Raw genomic sequence first — 24,476 nt, forward strand, 5'->3', positions numbered from 1 at the left:
TGCGTGTGTGCGCTTTTTTAAATAGACTTTTTTGGCGACAGATTTTGGCTCTGATGCGTTAGTTTTCTGTCAGTTTCTCTAAAGATCCAGGGATAGAGTTTAAATTAAGGATACATTCCAGAGTACCCTTCAGGGGAGGAACTAGCTGTGCTCTGATTTTTCTTTAGCGACAGTCGGAGAGCATTCTGAGAAACGTGTATGGATTATGTAATTAGTCACTTAGGGCCCTTGGCCTCCTGTTAACCTGGCCCTCTTGAGAAGCCGTGCTCTGGGAGCAGCTGGGTCAGACTCAGTGCTGCTGTTGCCTAGCAGTCCCCGAGGAGCAGTCATAAGGGGTTGTTGCCAGGCAACCAGGGGGCCATGGTGGTGGATCATCCCCTACGGAGTTTTACAGTAGTGGGGCCGCCCCCATGGACAAAACAGTATAGTCTGGCAGGGGTCCAAGTCTCCCTGAGAGGCACAAGGGTTGTTAGCAGTAAGTATTTGACCTTAGAATCAAAGATGATAACTTATGTTCTATGAACATGCAAGCAATTTATGGAATTATTGATGTAAATTTAATTAAACATGAACTGGGAGCAAGTCAGGTAGCTGTAGCAGCTAGAGTTCCCATTTCAAATACTTTCTTCCCAGTTTTTTTCTCCTTCAGGCTTAGTTGCAAGGGAAGGTTTCTGGGTAATAGAAAAGTAATTTTTCTTTATGCCTCATGGAATATGTAACTTTCCCTATTAACATTATTTAGCCAAAGTAAATATTCACATTTGAGAGAAATCAGCAAGCTAACTCTGGTCTAGTCAAGTCAGAAGATAATTTACCAGGTCCACTTATTTTATTTTTACTATTTAACACGGTGCATAAATGACTCTTCAGGAGAGTTGATAAAATGTCAGAACTCATCAGCTTTCATAAGAAGGCTGAGTTCTGCTTTTAGGATTTAAAGTTGCCTTTGTTGAGCACTGGCTTCTCCTGAAGATCCAAGCACATATTTTGGAGGCCAAAATTGAGCTCTTTAAATATCTTGGAATAGCACACAGTTGCATCAAAGGCTAAAGTGTGAAGCAGAGGAACATGCGGCTGTCAGATTTGAGAAATAATTAACACTGACCAGCTAGAGACAAATGATATGAATGAACCTTATTTCCCTTCATCCCACTTAGTTTTCATCTAGTACTCCTGGCCTTGGGCTGTCTCTGTTTGCCTGCTGCTGTGGGGACAGAGGAAGCTTCTTTGTTGCATTAGTGTCTATATTCTTTGAAGGAACTATTTTCTTTAAAAATAACAAGTTAAAAGCTTAAAAATTCCTCTCAAGAATTTCACACAGATTTTTGTTTTATACACATAATGCACACTCACTAATGTGTTTAAGCCATTCAGTTAGAGGACTACTTGGATATTTATATCAATACTACATAGAAAATTTTAATGTTTTCTAAGATGTATTATTTATAGCTACTTACTATTTATAAATGATCATTTTGCTCTTTTTATCGTATGTATCATTGGTAGGAGTATTCTATTTATATAAAGTTAGAGAATAGTAGTAATAAATCTAAAACATTAAGCACAGTATGTACTGAGCTTTATTCTTTTTGACTTCAATGAAGTACCCATATCATTTAAACCTCCCAGTAACTGTATATGATGGGTACTATTATTAAAATTATTTTACATGTGGGGAAGTGTAGGCCTGCCCAGAAAGGTTAGGTAATGGGACCAAATGTACACAGTGAAGATTTGTAATCAGAAAGTATGTCTTTAGAATCTGTGCTCTTGATCATTACAGAATACTTTAGGTTCCATGTTGTTTCATGAGGGCAACCCAGTGGGTATTCACAACAGACTTGTTTCAGGTTCTAATGATATGATGAGAGAATGCAAGAGAATGCAACTATGAAATCATTTTACGTAACTAAGTTTGCTTATTTTATGCTATGGGCCAGTAGTCCACAGAAGGGAGCCTTTTAATTATGCTTCTTTACATCCACCCAAATTCTGTGAACGTGTAAGATAAATTCAGGCACTTGGCATTGAAGTTGTTTCTCTTCAGTATGAGATGAGAGGTATATATATATATATATATATATATATATACACACACACACATATATGTATATATTGGTGTATGAGATGTGCAAAAATGGGAAGTGGTTAAAAGAAAAATTAAAGGAAATGAATAAGTGAATTGTTTTTGCATCAATTCTCAAAAAAATATATTTCCTAGAGCTTCGAGGCAAAACAATAAGTGTTAAGGAACTACTGTTTATTTTATTTTATTTTGGAACTACTGTTTAGTCGTAAGAGGAAAATAATATAGGGGAGAAGCCCCAAAAGAAAATATCTCAAGAATGTTGTGAGGCATCATGGTGCATAGTGGATCAATCAAAGGCTTTAGAGTCAGATAGAACTGAATTTGAATCCTGTCTCTGTGGCTTATTAGCTATGTGACCTTGGGGGGAGGTATCTCGCCATTTCTAAGCTTTGAAAAAAGTCCTCTATCTGGTAGATTAATTATGATGATGAAATGGAATAAAATGTTAAGTGTCTAGCAAGGCTTATCACACAGAACACGTGTTTATTAAATGTTAAAATCCCTTTGTCTCCTCTCCCTCCCCATAGCAGTACACTGACAATGAAGTAAAAAGAGAATTATCCTGGGGACCAAAATGTTTAAGGGAATTTCATAGTGGGATTAAGGGGGCAGAATTTGTCAACATTAAGACAAAACTGGTCAACTTTGCCAAATTCCTATATAAAAGCAGTTGTACAGTGCAGGCAGTACATTTTTAATTAGAAAACTTCATTTTACTTTGCCTATTAAAAATGTTTATGATATCAACTTGAATCTAAGAGGACAGCTGGCTGTTTAACTATTTGTATTAACTGAATGGGAAACATGAATAGATGTCTGATTCTTAGTCATTTTCATTGGGTCCTATTAATTCATTCTTCAGCTACTGAGGCTTCATTCTAAGAACGTTTAATAATTTCAGATAAATTAGAAATATGACATGTAGGTAACATTTGATTTTGCTCGTTTGTATATATTTCTTATCAACTACTCTAGCTATAACCCGTTTCTCTCCTGAAAGGGTTTGTGTTTCTTCTGCGGTATCTACCACACGATAGACAACAATGTTTGCTGACTGAATGAGGGGACCAGGTTATTTAGAATTTTATATATGTACAATAGCTACTAAAGCTTTTGAAATTGTAGCAGTTGCCGAGGATTTCATTAGCAGGTTGGTTTAAAAACTGTTAATAGAAATCAATCATATAGGACATCTGGGTGGCTCAGTTGATTAAGGGAATGCCTTTGGCTCAGGTCATGATCCTGGAGTCCCGGGATCCAGTCCTGCATCAGCATCAGGCTCCCTGTTCAGTGGGGAGTCTGCTTCTCCCTCTGACCCTCCTACCTCTGGTACTCTCTCTCCCTCTCTCTCAAATAAATAAATAAATCTTTAAAAAAGAGAAATCACTCCTATCTAGTAGGAAAAATAGGAGAGAGTAAGTTTGAGTTAGTGAGAGGGAAACTTAAGAATAAGTAAATAAAGGAATTTGAATAAAATAATGCTAATTTTATTGTAAAGACTTTTATAAACGAATACATGAGTTTTCCATATTTTCACATTCAAGGTATAAATTTATCTTTTTAGAAATACATAGAGCAAGGGTGAACACAAAACATTTACAAATCTTTAAAGTTATGATGTATCTTTTTCTCATGCAAGTAAAGATGTATGAATTTTCCATTCAGTAATCACTAATTGAGTATTTACAGTATGTCATGCTAAGTCCTGCGGATGGATGAAAACAACATTACCACTCAAGATGTTCACAGGCTACTAGGGAAGATTGTCACACACAATGCCGTAATGCAAAGCTGACCATGGTTAGCACATCAGAGTTTTGAACATAGTGATTTAGTGGCCGGGATTATGATTAGTGTCAAACTGGAGGAATTCCAGAGAGCTTTAGAAAAGGAGCAGCGTTTGAGCTGGAATCCTTTAAGGATGGTCCAGAGTCTGCTAGTAAGAGCAAAGGGTGATATGCATTCTAGGCAGAAGAGCAGTGTGTTTTTTATATGGCCTATTTGTGCAGTTCTTTTGACATCTGTTGTTAACCCAATATGGCCAAGGGGTTCAAACCAGCACATCTTATCACATCTTGTGCAAAGTCTCATGCATGGAAGGTACTCAGTAAGTATTGGTTTTGAGTATCTGAAAGGAATAAATGAACACACTTTTAGATCCTTCTAAATATGTGACAATAATTTCAAGAAAAATTGTACTTCATGGAAGCTTATTTTCTTTACCTGATTATATCTATGCAATTTAAAGGAGAATTTAAACTTTGTAAACTCTGATTAACATTCATCTCACCAAATTTTAGGAAAATAGAGCTCGTGGTCTTTATTCCTATCACTCTGCCCTTCTTCTCTACTTTCTTTGGTTTGTTTATATGCATGTGTTCAAATATATTCCTCCCTCCTTTTTTTTTTTAGTCTAAAAGAAAAGCATCTTGAACTGAGGCTACAGTGCTGTTTATATATGAAGTGATGTTTGGGTTGATATTTTGTGTTTCCTCTTTAAGCAAAACAAACTCATCCTGTTATATATAGTCCACATTTTCCAGTTAAAACCTACAACACAATGATAGAGAATAGGCAGATAGTTCATATTGAAAAGGGTCCCCTAATGTCTAGAGTAATTATTTGGGTTTTAAGGAGATTGCATGAACATTTGTGCCACAAATGACAGCTTATTTTAGTTATGGTAGTTTCAGCCAATTAAAATTTGTCACTGTTTTGAGGCCCTTCTCCCTTTCTTTCCTCTTTAGATTCATCATGTCTTGGAAGTCCAAATATGTTAGATTATGATTCCTTTGGCATTTTTCTCCCTCTGGAAGCCAAAACAAAACTCTTTAGAACATCACAGTCCCAAAGGGAAGTTGCAAGACTTAAAAGTGTGATCACAGCTACCTTTTCTAGGATCCCAATCTGAATCTAGGGTTAACACATAAGAAGCACAGTTTTTATCTCTGCAGTCCTTCAGGGAGGGTAATAGCAGTATTGCACATTTGGTATTTTATTGTATGGGATCACCCTTGATTCCCAGAACAACCTAGAGAGATAAGCAGGATAAATATTTCCATCCCCATGTGATAAGCAAGGCTCTGCCATTTACCTAAGAAGGAAGGAGAGATGATTCGTCAAAGTCAACAGATGACAAGGGATGAGCTGGAACTAGAGCTAAGGTCACTGCTTCTGCCTCTTTATTACAATGTCCTTAGGACTTTCTTGTGCTCTGGGTTACTTGTAAGCTATGAGGAAATATGGAAAGCAAAGGAAAGAGAAGTGTAGTGACATTATTTGAAAACTGTCTTAAAAGATGGCTAGCATAGTGCTATTGGCACTTGGGAGACAAGATACTTTATTTCAGAATAATGATTCAGTATTTCCACTATGTATAATTCTTGGGATTCATACAAATGGAAAGTTCAGTGAGTGTCCCAACATGAATGATCTGTGGAATATGGACTGGAAGGGGCATGTGTCAAACCAGAGAGCCTAGTGAGAGATGTCTTAACATGTCTAAGAACTGAGGGGGTGGAGGAAGGTGTGGGCCTGTGGGAATGGAATTGGAAGAGTGAGCTGAGGATCTTTCTGAGCCTGAAATAGACAGAATTTGGTGGTTTATGAGGAAGAGGGGAGAGGAGAAAATAGCAGACAGCACTGGACTCCTTCCTGCTCTGAATAACCCTCATCAAGTTAGACAGAACATACAAGCATAGGAATATTGATGTTACTGGCCCCACATTTTGTATAAAAAGGAACAGATAAATCTCTGTAACATGAAACATGGTGCTCTCATCTAGAACAACTAGGCATTTACCACGTGCTCAAATACGTGAAAGGGGGGCCTAGTTTACCCAGTGATCAGTTGAAGCCACCTCCATCAGGAATCTATGTGGAAATGAAAATAACCAAGTTGTTTTCTGTATTATTAGTTGTAAAATAGGGGCTTTTGATATATAAGTACTGAAAAGGATATGAACAGGAAAACCAAACAAGTGGGTCGGGTGCTTATTCATAGCAAATTTTCAAGTTACCTCTTGATGTCAAGGCAATACCTGCAGGCCAAATCTCATTGGGGTTGTTTTCTCTTCCAGAATTCCAAATATTATGGGAAAAACAAGGTTCTTCCTCCTTGGCATTGGAATTTAAAGATGAACTGCTGTGGGGATTTATTGCTTTTAAAATCACATGTTTGAGAAAAGTTGTCAGTCAACTCATGAATCTATTTCCAATAGAAATTTGAAAAGCTGAAGAAAAATATGTATCTTGCTATATTGTTGATTTTGCTATTTAGTAAGAATGTGTGTGACTGCTCTTGTTAGACAGTCTTGGAAGCAAAACAGGAGAAAGATTATGCAGAATACAGTTGATGAGTTTGAACAGTGAACAAATGAGAAGAAACACGCTCCTCATTTATAAGGGAGTATTGAGCTGCTTACACAAGGAAATTTATCCTCTTCCTGCTATAAATCAGGAGAGTGTAAAAATGAAATCAGGATGGGGAATGAAAAAATAACAATGAATGTTGTTTTAAAATTGTGTGGCATTGTGGTGTTAAATTAGACAGTGTTATTGCCCAAGGAGCCATTTGTTCTTTTCCAAAGTAGACGAGGAATGAGAGATGTTAATCTTAATAAATCTTTCCCCCCCTTTGTTTCTTTCAGGGATCACAGTATACTGAAAGGCACTCGATCAAGAGAATCTGGGGGAAGCTGGGAACCATCAAGTTATTGAGGCCACACAGGGAGCAGGACAGAAGTAGGTAAGCTTTTGATCCATTGATCCCGCTCTTGAGGATGTCCCTAAAAATGTCTTTGTTACTATAAACCCAGATGACAGCAAAGAAAAGGTACAGTGGTAGGTCTTTATTTTAGAAAACAAATCAATACAGTTTAATCAAAGCTTAATAGAATCTATTGTCATTGTCAGATTAATAGCAAATAATGCATGCTGAGAATCCGAGATAGACATTTTCATCCTGGTGTTTGCCAGAGACCAGTGATGAGTACAGAGGTGGAGCCTGCTTTGATATTTACATTCTTAGCTGGGCTTATTTAAATTGTTCTTAACAGAGGAAGTCAGCTTACCAAAATAATGTTTTAAATTTATAGCCTTGAAAACAGAAGAGAAAGTCATTCTATTACCTATTGGGTCAATTCTAATCTCCTCAGAGACCATAGTAAATGCAGCCAAATATTCCTTGATGACACTGGTAGACATAAATCTGAATTACTCTTTTTTAGAGAAACAGATTTCTTTGTGCTGGTGATATGTGTCTATATATCTATATATCACATATTTCATATTTATAAATATATATATGACAATGGTGCATATATATATAAATGACACCCATTTGTACAGGTGACTATGAATATCTATCTATCCAAATATTTGTATATACTCATATATCTATATAGTATATATAGTGTATGTATCTATATTTATATCTGTATATGCTTATAGACACCTATCATGGGTCCCTTAAAAAGGAGGCTACATTCATATCACAGTCTTAAAATTTCACGAAAATGCTGTTATTTTGGTAGGACTTATATTTGAGGCCACTTCAATCTCTTGGTGATGCATTCTCCCTGCCAGAGAGAGACACTGACACCCCCCCATCCAACGTTGTAGTTCAGAGGGCTGATCAGAAAACATCAGACTGTGTGAAGGGCCCAACATTCTCCTCCCACTCTCAGATTCCCATGAGAACAAAAAGCTCCAAGGGAACAGGGAAGAGTGGAAGATATTAAATTTGATTTAGGCTCATTGCCTGTTTTTCTCAAAACCAGTACAACTTTATTTTTAATAACCCACAGTAGTTTCGTGGAGACAGTGGCGATGTGTTCATTTTCATGTATTATCAGAGCATTTTTGCTTTCATGGCCAACTTTAAATTTATTACTGTAGAGAATAGCATGTCTTAATTGAAATTACCTTTTATTATGAAGCAATTTATTTATTTTTTTTTAAAGATTTTATTTATTTATTTGACAGAGAGAGATCACAGGTAGACGGAGAGGCAGGCAGAGAGAGAGAGAGAGGAGGAAGCAGGCTTCTTGCTGAGCAGAGATCCCGATGCGGGACTCGATCCCAGGACCCTGAGATCATGACCTGAGCCGAAGGCAGCGGCTTAACCCACTGAGCCACCCAGGCGCCCCTTATGAAGCAATTTATACCAATAATTTTATCGAGAGCATTTCCCTTTATCTATATACAAATAACTAAAATCTCCATACTAAGAAAAAATAGCAAATAAAATTGTAAAATTTAATTTTTTGTTTCAGGAAAATTGAGACTAACGTATTTATTGAGTCTTTATTGTGGGTGGAGTGTATAGTGGTTTATAAACATAATCTCCTATAATCCTCACATGTGAGAAAGGTAAGGAAAGTATGATTTTTTCCTGTGATAAAAATGCACCTTGCCAACTGCACACATTTAGCCAGTGGGTGGTGAAGTTAGGATTTGAGCCTAATTTTGTCTGATACTTAAGCCTATGTTCTTGACCAGCTTGGGTAGGAAGATTTGGCATGAGCTAAAATATTCTGTTTAGATGAGCAAAGTATCGTGTTTTCATCAGGTATTTATAATCAGTGGTTGAAAATACTCATTTTTTTTCAGGAACACATTATCCCATATTCTATGAACTCTACAAAAGAGATGAACATATTTCTGATTCATTTAATAAAAAGTATAACACACACACACACACACACACACACACACACACACACACCTCTCCAAAACACTGATAAAAGTAGGACAAAAAGGAGAATCACAGAAATTCATTGAATCAACTGGATATAGAAATGTAGAAATCAACAAAATAGAGTAATACAAGTGATGTTTATTCTAGGAATGTATAAGTAGTTCAATATTGGAACATTTATTAGAATAATTCATAGTCATAGGTTAAAGAATAGAACCCCTCCTTTTTTTTCTAATAGAATTGCAAATAACATTTGATAAAATGCAAATGTATTTCTTTTGAGAAAACACACATACAGTCAACATAGTAATTTAGAAATAGTGAGATATTATTAAATTGTGAAAAAGCAATTTCAAGAAAACAGAAAAATGAGGGTTTTTCTGTTTTCTTGAAATAACCCCAGAGGGTTACTGGGTGCCCAATTTCATCATTTACAGTTAACATCATTCTATACATTCTATCCAATACAACAAATTTTAAAAATGGCTAACATTTTAAAAGTTTTTATATATGCTAGAAAGTATTCTAAATACTTCACAAATATTAAGTCATTTAACCTTCACAATCCTAGGATATGAACTATTATCATCTTCATTTTATAAATCAAGAAGCTGAGGCCCAGAGAAGCTAAATAACTTGGCCAAGGTCACACAGCTAGTAAATGGTAGAGCTGACTAGAACTAAAGTGGTTTAACTCATGTATCTCTCAAACGTTATAATTACTAGAAAAGAGGAGACATCTTTTTCACTTAAAAATGTTTATATTTTTTACTAAAAATCCCAAGAAAAGTAAATGAAGAACTATTGGAATAAGAAACTTTATTAAGTGGTCATACAAAAGATAAGTGTGAATAAATCCATTGACTTTCCTATAACAGCTAAAACATGATGAAGAAATCCCATTTATAATAGCAATGAAACATTACAATCAGTAAACTGTATAAGAATGTGTAAGACTTAAATGAAGAAATCATAACATTTTATTGAGAAACACAAAAGAAGATTAGCAGTAATGGAGATTTACAATGTATTCCTGGATGAGAATAACAACTATTGTAATTGTGTTGGATTCCCCAAGTTAATTTACAAAGTTAGTGCAATTCCATTTAAAAACAAAGAGATTTTAGTGAGATGTTGGCAAAATGATTACTAAAATTATGTGGAAGAAAGGGAAAACACATTTTTGGGAAAGAATAATGAAGAAGGAATTTCATTTCCAAATATTAAAAAAGATTATAAATTTATAACTACTAAGATGGAATAGTACTTTTTTTAAAAAAGATTTTATTTATTTATTTGACAGAGATCACAAGCAGGCAGAGAGGCAGGCAGAGAGAGAGGAAGGGAAGTAGGCTCCCTGCTGAGCAGAGAGCCTGACGGGGGGCTCCATCCCAGGACCCTGGGATCATGACCTGAGCTGAAGGAAGAGGCTTTAACCCACTGAGCCACCTAGGCACCCCAGGAATAGTACTTTTTACTAAAATAGAGACTTAGAGGAACTAACCTTGAAAATTCTCCAGATTTAAGCATATAAAGATGATGTTTAATAAAGACAGCATTTCATGTTGGTGGAAGAAAATATTACTGCTTCAACACAGTTCCAATAGTTGGATAATGTTAGGAAAAACTCTAAAGTTGGATCTTTTATTCATACAATATACTATTATCTATTGATTAAAGAAGAAAAAAACAGTGAGACATAACCAGAAGAAAATGGCGAATACTCTTATAATCTTGTCTAATAAGACCTCAAAGGTAGAAACCATAATTGAAGCTTGATAGACTTGAATATGAACATATCAAAATGTCTATAAATATAAGGAGAGAAAAGACTCAAGCAGCATGCTTAGCAATGTGAAATTTGAAAATTATTTTTTCTTGATTTTTTTGGAATTAATAGATCTGCAGTTTCTTACTAATATTCCAAATACGCTACTGTCTGAAGGCTTGATAAAGCAGAGCCCATCCTGGAATAGTAGTCATTTGGTATTGTACCTGCTGTAGGCACAAAGTATTACTGACATTTTTGTAGATTGAATATATTATATGTCTTAGCTAAAAATTCTAGAGATGATTCTAGATTCTAGAGATGACCAAATAGTGACATAGAAATTAGAATTATTCCACCTAAAAGGTCAACTAAATTTGAGTTATACCATCCGAGAGAGTAAGGGATTTCAGCTAGACAGTTTTATAATTCTTAACATATGCCAAGGCATTTCCTTTCAATAGAAGTTATTTACAACATCATTGAGTAATTTTGAATTTATATAATGTGTTAAAATATGTTATCTCTAATAAAAATGAAATCATTATAGTTTCCTGTCTTGGATTGTGGTATAATTGATAATTGAAGAAGGGTGTCACAATGATCAAGTTTGGAGAGAAGTATCTCCTGTTTTGTTATAGACTATAGTACAAGAAAGATTGTTTTCTTCCTCTCCCTCTAGAGTAGATTTGCTCCTTCAATGCTGGGACCCTATGGCAAGTGAGAAAGCAAAGTTAATTGTCATCAATGGACAATGAAATAAAGAAAAAAAAGTTTTACTTTATTTTAAACATCCAGGTGATATCATCTTGGACCATGACAATTCACATTAATACCAACAAAACAGTGCTTTTCTATCCCCAAACCTATTAGAAAAGTTGCTAAATTACAAGCCCCAAATATCTCATGAGAAAGAGGAAACAGCAGGCCCATGAACTTCCTAGTCTTTTTTTCTGTTCATATCCAGTCCTCCTTAGTGTCTCTGGTCAATGTGTAGATACCTGGCCACTGCTATTCCTCCAGGTCTCTCCTCCTACCCCATGGCTTTGTGTTTGCAAAACTCATTTTCTCATTCCTTGGTTCAGTGAGTATTTACTGAGCACTTACCCCTTTTACCCTGTGCTAGGCTTTGTTGTGAGCAGTGAGGTTACACAGTGGAAGACACTTTGCAATTCCCCAGAGTGTGGGAAATACCAGAACTGTGAGGAGACTCAAAAGAGAAGCTGACGTTTATTTAATAGTTTGGGGAGGTCCTGCAGATGCCATGCTAACTTTCTTCAGTTACGTGAGGAATATCATCTGTTCTGTATGATTGAGAAGGAAAACTAGGTTGAGTGGTTGGGAATCAGAGGAGACCCATTTTTATTTAATCAAAGAAAAAGCTACCTGAAGTTAAATAATAAGCTACCTCTGGTCATTGAGATGGTTCTCAATGTTAGGTACCAGTTAGGTACCGGTCAGGTACCACTAGAATAGGTTAGGTACCAGTAGGTACCAGTAGGATAAAATGTAGCACAAGGAATTAATATATGGGATGGTAAGGGGCTGGGGATGGAGGGGTTGTTCACTAACCTATCTCTGAGAACAAAAGTTCTAGGACCTGTTATTGATATCATTGATATAATAAGGGTTTTCCTGAAGACAATTCAGTGAGAGACTCTAAGGCTGCTTTAGAATCAGGCTTACCAGCTTTGTACTTAACTCCTAGACCTTGGCCAAATTTCCTATCTCTGGGCCTTAATTCCTACATCAGACAGATGAGGATAGTATTAGTATTTGTCTCACCAAATGAGATATTTGTTGGTGAGAATTGAATAAAATAAGTGTAAATGAACTAATTTAAAATGTTTAGCCTGTAATAGACACTTGATAAATAGTACTGTCATAATGGGAACCTAGAGCCTTATCTTGGGAAACACTTGGACAGCCTTAATCCAGAAAATAAAAAGGATACCCATTAATGTAGAAAGTCCCTCTTGCCCTATCCTGGGATTTATAAAAACAAAATCTTTCTAAAATGTGCAGTGAGAAATAGTAAACACATAAACACATACAACATTACAAAACACACTGGGTCAGTAGTTGCATTTTGTTAGCATTTGCTTATTATTCATCTATTCTTAGATGCTGGGAAGATTCTTTTTTTTAGCTCAGTGTCTAGCTCTCTGAATTATGCTAAGGGACCTGTATGGTCAGCCTCTGTCTGTTGTGTCAAAAAGGCTCTTGGACAATGTGTTATGACCTGTTCAAGGAGAGCCTGCTTATGCACACTGGATGACTTTGAAAGTTGCAGGGGCTTTCATTGTCATGTATGTGTTGCAGTACAGTTATGTACTTGGTATCAACCACTGAACAATTTGAATTACCCATTAAGAAGGCCAGAAGAACCTCAGGTGGTTGTCCTAGAGTCCAGTCATGCCAACATGAGCCAGTAAAGCAATGAGTGATTGCCTGGAATACCAACTCAGCAGACCCGCCGACCGCAGGTCATGTGTACCAGCTGCAATTAACAAGCATTCTGTATGCTTGCTTTTCCAGGTCCGCCTTTGATTAGCTCCACCTCATGTTCTGAAATTTCTATCTTGAGACATTTCAGCAATGCAGAGCACAAAATCAACAAAGAATAAAATCCAGTCTTCCTTAGAATTATCACATCTCATTTTATAATATTTGCTTAATTTTTCTTTTTAAAGAAGTAAAAAAAAAAAAAACTAGAATTTGTGAAGTCTCCTTTCAGAAGCATCTATGCATTTGTGTCTATTGTTCCAATCCACTTTATCATGTTACTCATGTATTTAGGCGACCATTTCGATATTTAGTCCTGTTTTGTGTTTTTAAAATTCACACAAATAATATTACAGTGCTTTTCCCAACATTATGTTTTTGAGATCTGTGTAGTTATATATAGTTCTAGCTCTGTTCTCCCTAGTGAAATTTATGTTTTCCTTGGTAAGACATTTGCTATTCACATCTACTGGCTTCCCTTCCTCCTAAATCGGGCTCATGGATGACATCATTCTAACTTACGTCTTTATATATTGTCAACACTGAGACCTTTTGAAAATGACAAAACCTAAGCCGGATGGGAAGTCAGGAAAATGTAAATAAACTAAGACTTTCCCAGGCAAATCACAATGGAGAATTCGCCCACAAATGAAAAACAAAACAAAACAAGACAAAACAACAACAACAAAACAAGGCTCTGGGAGGTGAAATGACTTTCTGGGCTACACAGATGTTTAATAGAAGTCCTTGAAATACCCAGCCCAAATCTCAAATTCAAATAATTGCATGGGGTAAGATAGATAAAGCTTTCTAGCCCATTGTCCTTTTCATCATGTTTTCTTATGTTTAAGAAAGATAGAGAGAATCGCTATGACCCTGCAATTGCACTACTGGGTGTTTACCCCAAAGATACAGATGTAGTGAAAAGAAGGGCCATCTGTACCCCAATGTTTATAGCAGCAATGGCCACGGTCACCAAACTGTGGAAAGAACCAAGATGCCCTTCAACGGACGAATGGATAAGGAAGATGTGGTCCATATACACTATGAAGTATTATGCCTCCATCAGAAAGGATGAATACCCAACTTTTGTAGCAACATGGAAGGGACTGGAAGAGATTATGCTGAGTGAAATAAGTCAAGCAGAGAGAGTCAATTATCATATGGTTTCACTTATTTGTGGAGCATAACAAATAGCATGGAGGAACTGGGGAGTTAGGAGAAGGCAGTTAGGGGAAATTGGAAGGGGAGGTGAACAATGAGAGACTATGGACTCTGAAAAATAATCTGAAGGGTTTGAAGAGGTGGGGGGGTGGGAGGTTGGGGGAACCAGGTGGTGGGTATTAGAGAGGGCACGGACTGCATGGAGCACTGGGTGTGGTACAAAAACAATGAATACTGTTATGCTGAAAATAAATTTTAAAAAAAGATTAAAAAAAAAAAACAAAAAACATTACATTAAAAAAAAAAAAAAAAGAAAGAAGATAATGGCTTCTTAGGGTCACTCAACAGGAAAATGCCTGATAGCCTGCTTTCAGAATAGCTGGTTACAGTATGGCTTTCATCCATAATTTTTCCCCTGTGATTGCTCTCTCCCTTGCCCAGGTGAACCTAATTACTCTTTCCACTGGATTAGACCTCTGTCCCTTTTGTCCCAATAGGTAGAAAAATGTGGTTAGGTGGGACGCCTGGGTGGCTGAGTTGGTTGGACGACTGCCTTTGGCTCAGGTCATGATCCCGGAGTCCTGGGATCGAGTCCCGCATCGGGCTCCCAGCTCCATGGGGAGTCTGCTTCTCCTTCTGACCTTCTCGCTCATGCTCTCTCTCACTGTCTCTCTCAAATAAATAAATAAAAAAAATCAAAAAAAAAAAAAATGTGGTTAGGTAAGTCAGGTTTCACTTTTGATCAGAGGTCACTTATTTTCCAGTTACTTGTCAGCTTTGCTTTACTCTATAGTTTCCTTGTTAACAGCTGGCAAGTTAATGAACATGACATGTCTATTTCTGCAATGTTTGGGGGTGCCACGATTGTATGGGAAACAGAGCACTCACTCCCCAGTTAGCCAAGGGTTTTCAGTTCCAACTCAGGTCTGCAGTTCTCTTTAAACAGGTTCTCTCTCTGGCATTCTCCATAGTAAGGTGGTATTGAATTAGGTCATTTAAAGTCTATGGAGTTAGGACAAAGAAGTCATCATTTCATTTTTATTTTAAACTTGTAATACAACTCCTTGGATTAAAGGCTTGAAAATAGTTTTTAAATTTTACTTGTTTCAAATTTATTTTTGTTTTTCCAAGATGTTTTATGCAATTGTAAGGTACATAAAACCAGTATTCTTGACTACCTGCTGAAAACAGAACTACTTAATTGCTAATGTCCTCTATATGAATTATATGGTATTCTGAAAGTACAGATTTATCATGTATTAAGTATCAAGTTTCACCTAAGTAGGTTCTTATAAAATTGATAATTTGATTATTTTACAAATTTTTTCAGCCTGTAAAATTCTAATTTACAGATGCTTGAGAACACATAATTTTTTTATTAATTTAACATCTGTTTATTATTCTACTTTGTGAATAGCTTAGAAATTTTAACTACAGTCATAAAAAATAAATATCCTTTGGTAGGGAAGTGTTTGTGCTTGTTTTAAAACACAACCCTGGGCACCTGGGTGGCTCAGTTGGTTAAGCAACTGCCTTTGGCTCAGGTCGTGATCCTGGAGTCTCAGGATTGAGTGCCACATCTGGTTCCCTGCTCCACAGGGAGTCTGCCTCTCCCTCTGACGTTCCCCCTCTTGTTCTCTCTCTCTCTCTCTTATTCTCTCCCTCTCAAATAAATAAATGAAATCTTTAAAAAAAAAAACAAACCCTAAAAGGTCAGAGATACAGCTTTTGAAAAGATGAAATCATCGTCAGAGCTGCACATGAATTGGTTATTGTCAGATGACTTACCTTCACATTGCTGGAAGACGTCATGAATCTCTTAGCTGCTGATTACTATTAAAGTCTTCCGTGTGTAACAGTTCTGTATGTGTGGGTGTTGTGGCTGCAGGGTGGCCAAAAGGACACTGTGCCTCAGTCATATCCACACTGCCGAACTACGAAAGATACTCTTTGATTTAGTCTGGTTTGTGGTTATATGTTATTTGTCTATTATGTGGAACATGGCTCAACTTTGTGAGCTGACTGCCGGAGGGTCCCCCAAAAGGAGCCACTTCACTTAACATTACTACCGTTAGTTTCATGAGTCTGTTGTTAGTATTTAAATGCGTATCATAATGTAACCCCATCACATCAATTGTAATTTCAACAGTACTTAAAATATTCTTCGGCTGTTTTGCTTGTGGCCGTTTAATAGCTCGCCATGTCATTTCAGGTCTCTCGGACACTAAGCGAAACTTTGAGCGCCACAAAAGATTTGGTAGAAAGAGTACTGAACGTTGGAAGTGAAATCTCTGTACCTAACTTTGCCACCTTCTAGCTGCGTGAGTCTTAGTAAGTCACTCAGAGATAGAGCATGTGCAGTGGATCAAATCATTGATTCCAAATTTCAGTCCTGCTTGTGCCGTTTATTAGCTGTTTGTTCTAAGGCAGTTTACTTAACCTTTCTGTTTCATTGTTTTCATCTATAAAATGGAACTGACAATAGTACCTATCCTATAGAGTTGTTAAGATTAAATTAACTGGTATTTATAAAAAGTCTTAGTGCCCATAGGACTATTTAATAAAATTTTGTGATTGGACGTCATTGGGTTTGATTTCTATGAGAGTATCTCCAGTTGGAAGACTGTATCATTTTAAGTTTCTGTTTCTTGCCTTTTTTTTCAACACACCTTTAACTCATTAAATTTATGCTATTGAAAACATTGTTTCTGTACTGAATATTAGTGGCTATGTGGTTGAACATGTATGATTTTTTTCTTTTTTTTGGTCATTTAAAAAATTTTTTAGGGGCACCTGGTTGGTTCAGTTGGTTGAGCATCTGACTACTGATTCCAGCTCAGGTCATGATCTCAGCGTCGTGAGATCGAGCCCCACATCAGGCTCCATGCTCAGCAGGGAGTCGGCTTTAAGTTTTCTCTCTCGCGTGCCCTCTGCCCCTCCCTCCACTTACACGCATTCTCTCTCTCTTTAAAAAAAATTAAATATAAATAAATAAAATCTTTTTTAAATAAATAAAATCTTTTTTTAAAAAAGTATTTTTTTTTTAAGATTTTATTTATTTACTTGACAGACAGAGATCACAAATAGGCAGAGAGGCAGGCAGAGAGAGTGGGGCGGAGCAGGCTCCCTGCTGAGCAGAGAGCCTGATGCAGGGCTCTATCCCAGGACCCTGAAATCATGACCTGAGCTGAAGGAAGAGGCTTAACCCACTGAACCACCCAGGCACCCCAAAAAAGTAAATTTTTAAAAAATTTTAAAGAGGGGCACCTGGGTGGCTCAGTGGGATAAAGCCTCTGCTTTTGGCTCAGGTCATGATCCCAGGGTCCTGGGATCAAGCCCCGCATCGGGCTTTCTGCTTGGCGGGGAGTCTGCTTCCTCCTCTCTCTCTGCCTGCTTCTCTGCCTACTTGTGATCTCTGTCTGTCAAATAAATAAATAAAATCTTTAAAAAAATTTTTTAAAGAGTTTATTATTTTTTTTAAGATTTTATTTATTTATTTGACAGATGGAGATCACAAGTAGTCAGAGGGGCAGGCAGAGAGAGAGGGGGAAACAGGCTAAAGTCATTTATTTCATTTTTCAATTCCTGTCTTTATAAATGTGCTATTAGATGGCAAGCTGTGTGGAAAACTGAATTTGATGATTGCTTTCACCTCTGTAGTATCAGTGAAAATATTCCACTGTCTCTCAGGTTTCTTTATTGCAGGTTGGTACAGGGTTTCTGTCTTCTTAAGCGTCTCACACGTACATAACTCTTTGTTAAGGAACTCGCAATATCTTTTAATTAAGCTTGAAACCTATTAAACTGAAATATTTTGTAGGGCATAGAGCAGTCTAACATCAGAATAAGAGCTTTTTGGTAGAGGGATGGATTAGTTTGTTCTTTAAAGACAGGACAGCAACACCTGCCGGAGTAAAAGAGGCTACTGACATTGGCATTTGTTTCAGTTGATGGAAGAAAATCCAGTCAAGCTAGTGGGCTTATCTAGGGAGGATGATGACAGCTCCAGGAGGCTGTCCTGACAGGCAGGGAGTCGGAGTCCAAGAAGACCAGCCAGGTGCAGCAGATGGTGTCCCAGCAGGTGGGCGTGCCATGGTGACACAGAGTCTGGAAGCAGGTGATATCCAGGCAGATAAACAGAGAGGTCTGATCACAGATAGTGGGGCCCCAGGGTTAGGGATGGGGCTGGGGCCTGAAATTCAGGTCCTGGGAAAACTGGGTTGACTAGTGTACAGGCCAGTTTTGGAGGGAATAAGGTACTATGCAGGACATTAAAGCAGAGACTCTGTTATGGGGGCATGGGAGAGAGGCCTCAGAGTAAAGGGGACTTGTGACATCCTGAATCTGGGAGTTGTGTGGCTTGGAGGGAAGCGGGAGCAGGAAGCCAGGCAGGTCTTTATAGGTAGTGACTTTGATAGTCCTTGGTATAGACTCATGTGACTGTCTTTTGAAAACTGAAAAACTCAAGCATGTTATTATTAAACTGTGCTTTATTTCTAATGAGTTAGATTAAAAGGCATCTTTGATGTAATGAACTTTGCCATTGTTGTTTTTAGTTTTTATTTTTGTTTTAAGACTTTCAGATAAGATTGAATTCCATGCAGCTGAAACTGCTCGCATGGGGCCTAGGTTAAGTGAAACATACAATGTAGAGGTGTTGTTATTCCTTCCTATCTTGGGTTTATTCTAAGAGGTCATATATCCGAGAAGAGAGTGTAAAAATGACAGGATTAGCAAGTAGGTGGTTGTTTTTTGCTAAGATTACTTGAAATGGAGGAGAAAACAGTATAGAAGTGGCTGAAATTAATTTCCTTACAACTACATGGAGTGTTCACTGGCCTTGCCCTGGCAATCACCATTTAGGGGAATTCAGGCCAACTTATGTTACTTAGAAATGTTCGGCATCAAACTAAAACCTCTACTTCCAAGGACTAAAAGAGGAAATGGGAAATTGCATCTTTTGTCTGTGTCTTAGCTTTTAACAGTTTTCTGCTAAAATTTCCTTAACTATTATGAAATTCCAAAGCCTCAGTCATTATTTCTCCAAGTACTGTTTTCAATAGCAGAAAATCCGTGGTTCTTTCTAATAGATTTTCTTTATAATGGTGAATATTGTCTAGAGAAACCTTGCATTTGTTTATCAAATGAGATGGCTAGTTGATTGGTAATAGTGAGTGATTGGTAACGGTGAGTGGTGCCATTCCCATTTCCACCGCTTGATTCCTGCTCATGAATCCTAGCTGTGGGAGACAGAGTATTGTAAATTAAATGTTGCTTTGGAGCATATGTAACCTATTGAAGGATATTGCCAGAGCCCAGCCCAGTGCTGCCACCTCACTAGCATGGTGACTAAGTCTTCAAAGGCCATTCCACTGTTGCATCATGCCATCTGCTTCAGAGTGATGGAGGACATGGTATTACCAGTGAGTGAGTATTGCTGGTCTTCATTTGCTGTGAACTCCTTGATCAGAGGCAATGTTGTGTGGAATATCATGAGTAGAGAAAACATTCTATAAATCCATGGATGCTAATTTGGGGAGAAACAGGGCCTATAGAGAAAGAAGCTCTATATCCAGATTATCTGTTATGGTAAGAAGAAAATGTGGCCCCTTCCGTGGTGGAAGCAGATAGCTGGCTGAGCTTCCTAGGGAATGGTGCCATATTAGGAGCTCAGTGTATATCTGCTGCTGGCCGATTGAGCACTCAGTGGTGGCTGTAGCCAAGTTGGCCTGGTGAGTTCAGTCTCTTGTAGCTGAGCCCATGTATCATCATCACCTCTGCTACGAGGGCCACTGTTCATGAGTCCACTGGGCAATGACACCGGGGCTGGGGAAAGAGGCCCAGTACCCACACAAAGAGTCATTCTACCCATTTGATTATTAAAATCTTCCTCTGCTGAGGGCAACTTCTAGTCAAGATTCACACGGGACACAAACATCTTGTTTGCTGCCCATTCAGAGTGGTCTGAGTACCAATACACCTCTTCCCCTAATTTCCTTGTCACCAATAATCTGAATATTTTCTTTCCAAATTACTGACCATTTAGTCAAAGCATTTGCCACAGCCTAGGAGTCAGGATAGTTTTACAGCTCTCGCCGTTACTCCTTCCAAGCAACACGGACATCTGGCTGCACTGTTGGAAGTTCTGCCCCCTGGGAGGGTTTCCCTTCACTGTTGTGCCTCCAAGATACCTGAGAAAGTCCTGCAGTGCAACAACTGCCCACTTTCAGGTGGGACCTTCCTCCTGCACAGAACTGCCTGGAAACCAGGCCCAAGTTTTCTCTTCTGAAATCGGCTAGCTTTAGGGAAGTCCTCATGAGACAGTAGGTATGGACTGAGAGAGATTAAGTTATGTAGCCGGAGTATGGGCCATGGGCATTTGCGTCACTTCATCCTGTAATTTATTTATGCCTTCAGGCCTGCTTGAACCTGTTCCCATATATGCCTCTTCCGGCTGATACTGGAGTGCTGCTGCGCATGCCCAGGTTTATGGCTTGCTGGGTCAACAGCCATGTGATAAGTAGCTCAGGTGTCTTGGCAATTTGGTAGCCCATGATAAGGTGTTCATTTTTTTCCAAGGCCCTGTAGTAAGCCAAAAGCTATTTCTCAAAAGGCGAGTAGGTATCTGCAGAGGAAGGGAGGGCTTTATTCCAAAAGCCCCAGGGTTTGCATTGTAATTCACTAACAGGGTTTGCCACAACTCCAGACAACATCCCTGCCTGCCACTGGCACTCATAGGCTGTGAGAAAGATCAACCATATGATTTTTTGTCAGTACAATACATTCTGACAGTTGGCCTCCCCTTCATTCAAAGGGTTCTAGGTCTGTAAAATAGGTCAAGGCTAGGGATTGATTGAGAGATCATGACACTATTTTGATGACTAAAGAGAGATGTCTGTTCATTAGCCCTAGAACACTTAGGTTTATTTGGATCAAGTATCAGATAGCCCATCCATTGACTAGGGGTACCATGATCACATACCCAATGCCATCGGTTTCTCTCTGTAAGTTAGACTATTCTTAGTTTTGGCTTTGCTGTCCATTATGGTAACCACATCTACTTTGTCTTTGATGACTAAGTGCTACCACCTGTCCCTGGCATCCAATTTTCCTCATTGTATTTAGGGAATCCAGTTCAGTGGCAGAAATTCTCACTGTAATTTCTGACCTATAAGAGTGACCCCAGATTTCTTCAAGGGTACTGCAGCTCCCCTCACAAATGTATTTCTCACATCATAGTGAAAGGTGTGTCCTTTGGGTTCTCCTTGGGGAGGTAAGCAGGTATTACATAATAAGACACTTTAACAATTATTCTATAGTATACCAAGGCAATCAGTTCTGGCCCTTTGATTTCATTTAATGTTGGTTCATGTTTCAACCAACCAACCAAAATGTTAGACTTTTTTCTAACCCTTGAACTAAAACATTGAATCCAGAATCTGCTTAGGGAGCCCATATCAATAAACTCATTCTGACCCAACTTTATGTTTTCTGCCACAACTATTCAACAAGTTAGAAAAACAGTGCTTCTTATTTGGTATGTAGCATGCTTTCTCACAGGCCACACTTTGCACCTAGCCCTTCGGATTCTGCTGGAACACGAGTCTAGTTATTGGTTGGTCTAGAAACAAAAAGGGGTGGCAGGGATAGGGCCTGAGGAGAATCAGCAGTGTCTTGCAAGGCATCTACTTCAGAAGAAACTATTATAAGACTTTCAAGCAAAGCAGGGGTGGACCTCTTTAGACAGAAGTGGAAGAATGACTTCTACTGGCTAATATGACTCAGCACAATTTAGGGGTTTGACATCCTCAACTACATTGGAATTTCTCATATGTCTGTATTGCAATTTTCAGGATCTCATTCTTTCCCAGTCGTACCCTCACTTTAACAGATGCTCAGCAATGTTCGGATTTGTATTGTAACTTAGCAATTTACAGGATGAACCCTACAGCTACAGAAGACAAGGGTTTCCCTCTGGAAAGGAAAACTTTCAGGTAATTTATGCAGCACTTGAATTGGGACTTTGAAGCCCTGAGCTCATCCCTGTCTTTCCCTCCGTTCCTGCCAAAGAGAGGATTATATGATTATAGTTTATGAGATTATGGAGGCTGGCTAGACAAGTCCAAAATTCATAGGTCAGGTTGGCAGGCTAAAAACTCTCTGGCAGGACCTGAATTTTCAGTCTATAAGTGGAATTTCTTCTTCCTCAGGGAAACCACTGTTCTTATCCTCCAACTGATTAGGTCAGGCCCACCCAGATCACGAGCATAATCTCCTTTATTTAAATCAATTGATTATAGGTGCTAATTACATCTACAGAATTTCTTTAAAAAAAACTCCTAGATTAGTGTTTGATTGAATAATTGGGGACTATAGCCTACAGTAGTGAACATGTAAGACTGACAATTCTAATAGCTCAATTTTGTCTGTGATGACTTGTAGTCATCACACTTATAGGCAGATATAAATGTTGTGTCCATAAAGATTATGGCTAATTACCCAAGCACAGGCCCTAGGACTTGGTTTCTTGAAAAACTTCTAGATAATAGTTTGCTTTTTAGTCATTTGTTTTTCTTAAAAATAGTCATTTATTTTTCCTTCAAAATAGAATGAAGTATTGCAGCTACATTATGCTCTTTGGTAGCACGATGTAGTCCTTTTTTTTCTTCCCAAAGAGAGGTAGCCCTAGTGACTTTTCCTCAACAGATTTTCTCACCTTCCTGAAAATCATCTTATTTGAAGTCTGTATCTATTAGTGTCTTTAAATTGTAGACGCTTTAAGTAGTGTCAGTGCTATTAAAACATCCTTAAGTGGGTCAGTCTTGATCTTTGGGTCCAGGAGTCTTTTCCATTGTGTTCATTTATTGCTGCCTATTGAGGGCTGATTCTTTTAACAGGTTTGGAATTTAGTTTTGTTTATCTAGGAATTCTAGAACTTGAAAATTCCAGAAAGCTGGCCCCTGCGTAGTTGAGTGTTTAAAACGTACTTCAGAAAAAAAAGGTTGATATGTAACTAAAATTCTATCTCTTCTGAGGGAACCATTTCCCTCCCGCAATTCCTAAAAAAAGTTTGGTTGTCAGTTACAAAACAAAGTGACAGGTCCTCCTGGATTTTTTTTCCAGGTGACTACAACCTTTAGCCAAGCTTGTGGGATTTGTTTATTGGAATAATGATGTGTGTTAGGCCACTCTGGATTCTTGCATATGCTCTAGTGGCCAAAAGGTAGGAAGTAAATTGCTCTGACAGGATTTCAGTTGCAATCTATGGCTGTGAGATGTTTGTAGGAAACCTTGAAGGCAGCTTATCTGATGTGTTACAGTTCAAACTGAGGGATGGCAGGGGAGTCAGCAGGGGTGTAGGAAGGATTGGGAGTAGGAGGAGTCTGGTTTCAAAACATGTGCTTTTCCCTCTGTATTAAATTCCCTGTGCCATTTAGTACAACTGAATAGGATTGTTTGAAGAAAAAATATTGGGGTGGGGGGTGTTCCTGGTAATGATCAGCAGCCCTCTCTTCCACTGGGTGCCTTTCCCCGTCTCTACATATCATCAGCGGGACATTACCTGTGTTTTAATTTAGACCAGATTATTTTAGTGCTTGAGGACATCCAAATTCCCTCTGTCGCCTCTCCTAGACTGCCCAAGCTCAACTCCTGATGTTCTATTCTGGTAGCATGATGTAGTATGAGGAATTTAAGCTCTGGAGACTAACTAGTTACCCCAGGATTGGAATTCTTTCTATCTTGAGAGGTTAAATTTTCTAACTGTTGTTTCCTCATAAGAAAAAAATGGAGATAATTCAGATTATATTGGAATGAGATCAGGTGTGTGAAAAGTGCATGGTACAGGGTAGGCACTTAACAGAAGGTATTTTTCTTGCTGATATCCCCTACTTTACCTTCTGAACATAAAAATGTGGACAAAAATGTATACACAAAGGGTGGAGATGAGAGGAGTCATTCCAGACATTTTCTCTAGTCCTTCAGCTGTGTCTCCATAATTTATATTCTAAAGGCAAACCCATAATCATTACTTTTACCTCGAGAATGTTACTTGTATTAACAGACATTTATTGAAAGTCTACTATATTCAGGGTTGTTAGCCAAGGCTAAGGAGAGCCATGAATACCAACTGGCATTATTGTGTGATTATACATGTTAAGAATGTAGCCTACATTTTGGTATTCTCTCCTCACACTCTAAAAACAGATGTAAGCTTTGCTCCCAGTTATTAGTGTTCTGTTTTTCTGTGT

The 24,476-nt window shown here is 38.0% G+C and overlaps 1 protein-coding gene across 6 annotated transcripts in view; it reads left to right on the forward strand.

The window, feature by feature from the left end:
• Window positions 1-24,476, forward strand: part of LOC111147601 (cAMP-dependent protein kinase inhibitor beta) — a 108,404-nt gene that overhangs the window by 17,622 nt on the left and 66,306 nt on the right. For 3 of the 6 annotated variants that reach the window (XM_022503735.1, XM_022503734.1, XM_022503738.1), the window contains exon 2: window positions 6,739-6,836. The gene's annotated coding sequence lies outside the window, so the exon portion shown is untranslated. The remainder of the gene's footprint in view (window positions 1-6,738; window positions 6,837-24,476) is intronic. The other 3 variants (XM_022503737.1, XM_022503736.1, XM_022503739.1) reach the window with 1 other exon arrangement.

Source organism: Enhydra lutris, unplaced genomic scaffold (genome assembly GCF_002288905.1).
Source record: "Enhydra lutris kenyoni isolate GAN:26980312 unplaced genomic scaffold, ASM228890v2 scaffoldscaffold17, whole genome shotgun sequence".
In the NCBI taxonomy this organism is placed as follows: Eukaryota; Metazoa; Chordata; class Mammalia; order Carnivora; family Mustelidae; genus Enhydra; species Enhydra lutris.